The sequence below is a fragment of the Vigna unguiculata genome, chromosome 3 (genome assembly GCF_037176805.1).
Source record: "Vigna unguiculata cultivar grain cowpea cultivar isolate G323 ecotype 2 chromosome 3, ASM3717680v1, whole genome shotgun sequence".
Classification (NCBI taxonomy): domain Eukaryota; kingdom Viridiplantae; phylum Streptophyta; class Magnoliopsida; order Fabales; family Fabaceae; genus Vigna; species Vigna unguiculata.
The window spans coordinates 35,481,761-35,490,340 of NC_140794.1; the positions used below are offsets into that span (position 1 = coordinate 35,481,761).

Consider the following 8,580-nt stretch of genomic DNA (forward strand, 5'->3'; position numbering starts at 1 on the left):
CCGACGTTCATGGTGGTGGTTTGGGTCACGACGGCCATGTGGCGGTTTCCATGGTGTTCGCATGACCCTATTGTGGTGGTCGGTGCGGTGGTGGCGAGTCGCGCTATCTCGAACGTGACGGAGAAATGGGGAGATGCTCTTCACGGTGTAGGAGCGTTTCGCGCAAGGAGGGGCGAACGGCGACGACGTCGCTGGTGGGGCCTCCGACGGGGGCTGTGTCGTTGGTGGTGGCCAAAAGGTGAGCGCATGTCTCAACCGTTGGAGTCATGGTGGCTGCTGGAAAACGAGAAGAGACGGCAGCCATGGGTAAAGAAGAGCTTTAATTTTAATTAGGTTTAGCTTGAGTAGAAATTGGGTCTGACCATGTTATTTACTTGTGCACCCCCGTTCTAATCTCTGCACCTCCATTATTTATGTTGGACTATGATGAAGGATTGACCCCAACCAAGGATGGAGGCACATGCTTAAAAAGACTAAGCATGTTTAGAAAGGAAGTTCACTAATCCTTCATCCCTTTAATTTGTGTTTGTTATTTTTGATTCCCTAAGTTGACTTTGTTGAATCAACTTTAGTTGGCTTATTGACCTTTCACTAGGTTTGACTTGTTGACTATAGTTGACTTGACTTAAGCCAACATGCTAATCTATGTTTATTTGCTTTGTAGGTTAATTAGGAGTAAGAAAGCAATGCTAGGTGGCGCATGGTGATTGGGGAGCATAAATGATGTGGAGGAGAGAGTAAAGCGAAGGCATAAAGCACAAAGTAAAAGGCATAAAACAAGTGTACCTATGTACCTTTGGTCTCCTTTGTTTTTAGCACACTTTGGCCACTTTTTGGAGACATACACTACAAGGAAAAATATTTTTAACGGAGGTTTATTTTTACATTACCCAGGGTTAAAACCTCTACTAAGTTCTTTACCCGGGGTTTCGATTTCCCCCGCTAAACCATCCCTGGAGAATGTGTTAGCCAGGGTTTTTACGAACCCCGGGAAGCACCAATCAATAACGGAGGTTTTTTATCCTCTTGTATTTAACATAGGTTTTAAAACCTCAGTTAAGTTTTGTGGGTTTAAAATCCCCGGTTAATTACCATGAATTTTGAAACCTCCGTAAAATATCGTGGATTTTGAAACCTCCATAAAATACTATAGGTTTTAGAACCTCCATAAAATAACATAGGTTTCAGAACCCCCATAAAATACCATGGGTTTCAAAACCCCCTAAAATACCCTGGGCTTCAAAACCTCCGTAAAATACTATAGGTTTCAAAACCTCCGTAAAGTACCACAGATTTTTAAATTATTATTATATTTTTTTACTCATTTATATTTATGTATTCACATATATTTTTTCAATCACAATTATTTACATTTATTCTATTTTTTTAATCTATATTTAATGAAATTATACATAAATAGATATAAACTCATCAAATTGACAAATTATTTATGGATAACTAAATGTATATCAAAGTATAACAAATATACGAATTCAAATTCAAATTCAAGTACCATATTAGTCAGCAAAACCTATCATGAAGTACTGCAATGGTTCTCAAAACATAAAATGATTCAATTAACTTCCACATTATATTATATTCGTCAACTATCACATATGATTTTTCTCATGTCCAGAACTTGTTGTATTAGTTGGCACACTTCCTTGATCAGAAACCTACAATATAAATGTGAATCATAATTACAAATGTAAACTCTAAAAAATAAAAGAAGTTATACAGTCTTAAACATTATCGGTGCAGGATTGAACATACACTACAAAAAAAATGGACATTTGTGACGATTAAAATTACAAATTTTAGCGGTTAAAAATCGTCACAAATAAAATTTTTAGCGGTTTCAAAAATCATAAAAAATGTGAAAGACATTTTTTTTGTATTTTGTTCAATCTAAATAATAAAGTTAGTTATCTGAAGGTAGGTGAAGAACAAATAAGGAAGATATGTACCTATAGTTCGGCATTGTAATGGGGTGCCAATCTCTGCTGTGAACATTAGGATCAATCCATTAGTAGTTCATTCAAACAAGCTATTTCATATAAAAAATAAAATTCCCTGAGGTAAATACTCCATGGAAATTTTAGCTATGATCAACATTCTGCAAAAAGTGTTCAATTTCTCATCTGTTGATTTTATAAGAGCAACCTTAATGAAGTGGAAAAAGTTATTTAGTACCCTTATTCAATCTCATCAACAGCATTAACAAATTTTTCATGATTGATCCATGTTCACCATATTGATGAGTTTTACGTTGGATATAATTTCATTATTCAATACTATCAAAGAAAAAAAATGATTATATAAGAGAGAGCCCTCTTAATTGAGGCAGCAAGGAAAGCAAGAACAATCTCCTCATTCATAACAAAATGACTTAGATCACTCTCAGAAACTAAGGTAGAAACATGACCCGAATGATTCAACCGCACAGAAAAATAGTTAATTTTTTGCTTGTATGGAAACTTAAATTTTAATGCCAAGTGTTATGAGGAATGAGAAGTAAAAAATATGTACCAGGATATCTTTCAGACCAGTAGATTGATCCTGTGGCAGGAACCAACATGGTGAATAATGCCCCTTTTGGTCGAATTGCTGAAACAAGAGTGTATTCATCAATTGTGTGGCTAACTGCAGTAACATGTTTTGAGTGAACCCTTTAATCACTAGTAACCCTCTATTAGTAACCTATAAACAAAATTAATTATCAAATGCTTTAATGTAAGATCAGAAGGTTATCAAGTCTTGCATTTTAATGGCCAAGTGGGGTGATGCAAACACAATTACTTCTAAAAAATCTATCAAGTTAGGACACTCTTAGATAGTAGGACCACTTATAACTCAAGTTTTTGTCTTTCCTGCTCTATTAAAATTACCTTCACATCCGTATAAACTTGCGCATGTAGAATTTATTGTATTGCGCATTGGCTTTTGCTTCTCTCTGAATGATGAAATGGATAACCTTGTCAAGAGTCCATTTAACAACCATAATTGGTTTTCTAGTTACCAATATTTCATTGCAGGTCATTGCACCAACTCTAGAAATGTGGATCCTAATAATAGAAATCCTATAATGGATACTTTCTATTTGATTACTAGATAACTGCAACTGTTACAATTAAGTCAGTTTGGCAGGAATTGGTTTCCCCTTTCATTTCTTTCTTTGCTCTTGTAGTAATACAATGTTGATCGATCAGTTTGATTGAATATTCTTAGTTTGTTTACAAAGGTTATTTAGAATAGCAAAGTACTCACTTAGTCTAAAGACAATTTTATTGAACTCCAAGATAGATGTGTAGTCACAAAAGAAATGATAAGGTATGAAGAAAATGTATTGTATGACAAGATGTAGGTATGTATAGTTGTGATTGAGACAAAGATGACATAAAACTGGTTAACACTGTAAATTGCAACATGGTTTTGTCTGTACTATGAAAAGGGGAAGAGAAACCAAAAAGGATAATGAGAAGCATACCAAAAAGGATCACCACTACAAATTTTAGACCAAAACAGACCAATTACCTGGGTATAGGTATATCAGGATCATAAAAACTACAGTATCTATCTTCAAATACCTAAATATAAGAAGCATACCATAAGAATGGTAATAATAAAGATATAATAGATCACAAAAATAATAGTCATTTTTTTAAATCTTTAACTTGAAAGCTTGTAACACTAAAAGTTTTATTTTTTTCCTTTCTTGGCTAATTCTTGATGAGAGGAGGACTAAGGCTAAGGTGTACGAATTATTTTTACTTCACCTTGGGAGGTTTAACACCAATTTCAATATTGCGGTTATTTCCCTGCATGTCAACTTGTAGGTTAATTTTACCTGTTATCCTCTTAGTGTTAAAAAGGGTAAAAAAAAAAAGAAAGTTGCAGGACTATCAAGGTGAGTTTCTTGCCCATTCAGTAGTTAAATGAGAGTGAAACATATATGCATAAAAAATTTGACAATTAATTGAGTTTGTTTAAACAAATTTCTCCATAAACATAAGAAAGAAAAAGTTTTCTCATGAACTAAAATCAACTCACATTAGCAATCTCCTCAATTTCTCTAAAAAATAATTTATAATTAATGCATAAACTAATTTTAGTAAACGTAGATATCTATTTTATATTTTCTTCTCCTTGAATGTTTGGAGAAAACATTAACTAGGCCAATCTTCTAACCACTTATTTTATACTTTGCAACACAATTTAATAAATAAAAGTTAACTTGTGTCTACAATCTGAATGTGAATTCATAAGAAACAGACCAACCGCTAATAACTTCAATGTGTGCAATGGCACAACAAGATCATCATGATCAATTGTCAACAACATGGTTGATGGATACTGAATAGACTGATCAGTATGTTGTTCCCATGGTCTCTTGACATTATGGAGTGGAGAGTATCTACAACAGTGGATAATAGAAACAATCATTTTCAATACACAAGTTACATATCCAAACATTAGCAAATCACAAGAGTTCATTAAGCAATCTATTTTACCACATTTTTTTATTCTATCCCATTTTACAAAAAATAATATGTAGTATTTACCTTCTCTTCAAGGGTATAAAATACAGATAAGAATTGAAAATCCTCAACTTCAACAAACCAGGAAGAAACTATATATATATATATATATATATATATATATATATATATATATATATATATGATGCTTGAAATATTGGGAGTTAAAAACACACCAACAAAGAAAATAGGAATCCCCCAACAGAACTATTAATAATAAGAGAACTGTGGAAAAATGCACAGGTTTATGCTCTGTACCTATCAAGACAACTTCAACTTCAGGACCAAAGAATAATATGTTGTACATATATATATATATATATATATATATTATATTATATTTATAGAGTTCCTTATTCTTCCCTGTTATATTCATCAATGATAAGCGATCAAATGACAAAGGCAGTAATTAAAAATGTGAAAAAATATTCTAAAGAACTAATTTTCATAAATTTCAACAATTATTTTTTCATTAGGTGTTATCAACTTTACCAAGTGATCTAGTGTCCGTAGTCGTCAGCCACCACAAAGAAAAAAAAAAAGAAAATGCTCTTTGACTCCACACGTGGGAAGGTCATATCAGTGCTTTATCTCTTTGGCACATCATAAATTTCTGCACTTTAAACCCATTATCATTCTGCAATGCTTGTTAGGTGGGTGATGCTGCAAGATATTTTAAATTTGTCCCAGGTGGCAAAACAAAATATTAAATGCACACAAAATAATAAAACTTAAAAGTCAAAAATAGGCCTAACATAACATAAACATTAATAACTCACAGAAACTAACATAACACAGTAAAAAACACTTAATTAAATGTCAGTACGTGTCACAATCCCTTGGAACTAATAAGAAAATTACTATATCAATTCGCAGAATCTCAAAATAAAAACAAAAGAAGAAGCAAAAGCAAGTTTGAAATGAAGACCCTCAACTAAAACACCATTGGATTTGAGTCCAAGAATCTCCTTGTTACTTTGCTTTGTCAAACTCCTCTAAAACCTTGCTCAAAACAGATTCAACCAATTGTTCTGTGCACAAGAAAAATATTAAAAACTAGATTTAAAGGAACTTTTTCTCTTAGGATTGTGAATGACTAAAACAAAGTGAAGCAGCATACTATGTTTAGGACATCTTTTATGGTCATCATTCCTATCTAATGAAGCCTATAAAACTTCACTAAGAAGACTGACATAATTACCTGCTCACTTAAAATTAAAAGTTGCTTTATAAGGAAGAGTTGTCCATTTGTGATGATCTTTTTGCTATTAATTTGCTTGCTTTTTGTGGCAGACAGAGGAAGCATAACAGAGAAGGTTTAGACTAATCACATTGTCAAATTTAAATACTTAGTAATCTTCTTGCTAGTAACAAAAAGGTCATTGATATACTGCAGAGAGCAAATTTTCTGCCAATTTAATATCCATCATGTATACTATCACAAGAAGTAACTCATCCACAACAAATAGCTTAGCAGGAGTATTACCAGTGTTAATACATGGCTACATAAGTGGTATTCCCAAGTACAACAAACATGAACATCAAAGGATTGAGTCCCTGCAAACAGGACCATTTCCACACATATATTTTACTGTGCTCCTATTCAATGAAACCTCAAATTTCCCTGAGCATCATTTCAATTCACCAAAGCTACCAAGGTCACAATTGACGGAGGTGGTCTACTATTCACTAACTAAAAAGTGAAGTAATTTACTGCACTATGACAAGAAAAAATCTCAGCACTAAGCACACAATGTAATGCGCTCCAATAGAATTTTAAGTATCATTATGGTGGATCATAACAAGTAAGAAGTAACATATAATCATCCATTAGAATTTTTTTTTTCAATGGAATTTCAACCAATATTAAAAAGTGGATTCAAAAGTTTTTTTTTTTCATTCTGAAAATGTTTATGTAACACAGATGGGGTTGCTTTTACTACCTGAGTTGTTTCTCAGTGGTGTTAACAAAGTAACCATCTTGAAGGAGGTTCTTGATAATCCATGAACCAATAAAGCTTGTTCCTCTTGTTACACAAACTCTTCCTTTGCTTTATTCCATTTTCTTATGCTTTTTCTCTTCCTCTGATTACTATTTAATGTGCCATTAATGCATAAGCAATAACAATGTTTGATAACTACACTCTTAGTCTCCACCACACAGAATTTAAGAAATAAACAAAAGGTTGTCTACATCTAAATCTTGAACCTCTTGAGAAGCCTGTAACATATTTGCATCAGAAGCCCTCTAAAAGAATTTATAAAAGCAACAAAAGCATTGAAAACTTAATAAAAAACAACATAATAATTATTAAAGACAAAATATTGAAGAGAAAAACCTGTAACAGTGAAGCCCCCCATCTATATGCTCCTAGATTGATGCAGTCTTTTTGCTAAACCAAGCAGCCCCAAAGCAAGTCCATATTGTGCAGGCACACACTGTGGTGAAATCTCCAAAGCTTGTCAAAATTGTTAAACTACCTTCTCGTAGAAAGACTCAAAGTTTAACATATCATCAAAAACAGAAACAGTTGAGTAGTAATAGAACAACTTCATCAAACATTTGTTAGATACAATACACTTTAATATTTTTCAAGTATGGGTTTAGAGACAGAGTATTCTATCTTGTCTTCTGCATTTCCTAGGTGCTATAATTTGATAAATTATAAAACTAAACATAAGTACAACCATAACCACCAGAAAAAAAATGTATAGTAAGGAAATAGAAATCTACCAAATTCAAAGTCCAACCAGATAATACTAACTAAATGCTAACTATTACTTTGTATCAAAGGAAAAAATTTCACAAATGAGGAACTTTTGTTACAATGTCTATATATACTGCAAAATATTAATCTAGAGATAGTTGTAGTTGTCTAACCAATAACAGTTATAAACGATTTTAACAGAAAAAATTGACAAGTAAAAAGTACGTTTAACTATTTATAAATGAATTTGTAATTCTTCATGAAGATAAGTTCACCCTTGAGCAATGAATGATCATAGCAAGAATAATCTATAATCATATTTCTTAAACTCTAACATGAATTTATAATTCTTCATGAAGATAAGTTCATCCTTGAGCTGCTCCAAGTGCTACTTCAGCATATCACCACATTCAATCACTCAATTACTAACAAATTTCAACTTGTATAAATGACAAATTTCAAGTTAGGAGCAGAGAGGAACAATTAATTACCATAAGAATCAAAGTCGAAGGTAGGAGCACCGTTGTTGGGTTTGGGATGCTTGTCGTCAAGTAGAATTTGCTCCACGTGTTGCCAAGACTGATTTCATTGTCGATGAAGGAGGTAAAGGCGGCGGAAGAACAATCGACGTCGTCATTGCCGTTTGATGAAAGCGTTGGCGGCAAGATGAATGTCGATTTCATATTCTTCAGTGATGGCAGAGTCACCAAATTCCTTCACATGCTCATGGTAGACATACTTCTCGTGATCGGTGAACGCGACTTTGAAGTCGAAGGTCTCGTTCCAATCAAACCCTAGCTCGACGAAGGCATTTTTTCGTAACTGTCCTCGCGCGACGAGTCGAGGATCGACTCCACTACGCTGGCCGAGTACACGAATCATGTGGCGAGGAGGTCACCGAGCTTCGGATCCTCAAAGTTGATCTCTCAACAGTCCTAAAGACATAGGACTCAAAGTTGATCATTGTACTTGTAGCCACTGGAGGAGATGGAAAAAATTTGGTTAAATTATCCTGTCAAATTTCAAATGCTAACTTCCTGTAAATATAAATTTATAAAAAATGTTTCTACGAAAAGATACAAAATTGCTGCGAATTTAAATTTTGTATGAAAAACTTTATAAAATAAATAAATTTTTCAATAACTTTTATATCAAAATTCGACACAAATAAATTTAGTGAAATTTGTAAGAAATTTGAAATTTTTATAATATTTTCCTGCGAAATTTTAAAATTATTTAATATGTTATTTGCTGATATAAATTTGTAACAAAATTCGTAATAAATATAAAAAAAATTGTGAAATTTGCTAGAAATCAAAATTGGTAAGAAAAAA

General features: G+C 32.8%; 1 long non-coding RNA gene across 13 annotated transcripts; it reads right to left on the reverse strand.

Moving 5' to 3' along the window:
* Positions 1 to 1,428: 1,428 nt before the first annotated feature.
* On the reverse strand, positions 1,429 to 8,256 carry LOC146887781 (uncharacterized). Of its 13 annotated transcripts, none has more exons than XR_014993346.1 (8): positions 7,738 to 8,256; positions 6,878 to 6,977; positions 5,031 to 5,151; positions 4,279 to 4,414; positions 3,535 to 3,587; positions 2,530 to 2,607; positions 1,968 to 2,003; positions 1,429 to 1,676 (listed from the first exon to the last, which is right to left on the reverse strand). It is a non-coding gene; the product is annotated as an uncharacterized LOC146887781 (long non-coding RNA). The 13 variants fall into 13 exon arrangements; XR_014993342.1 differs by having other exon boundaries at positions 5,031 to 5,156; XR_014993349.1 differs by lacking the exon at positions 5,031 to 5,151.
* Positions 8,257 to 8,580: the final 324 nt, after the last annotated feature.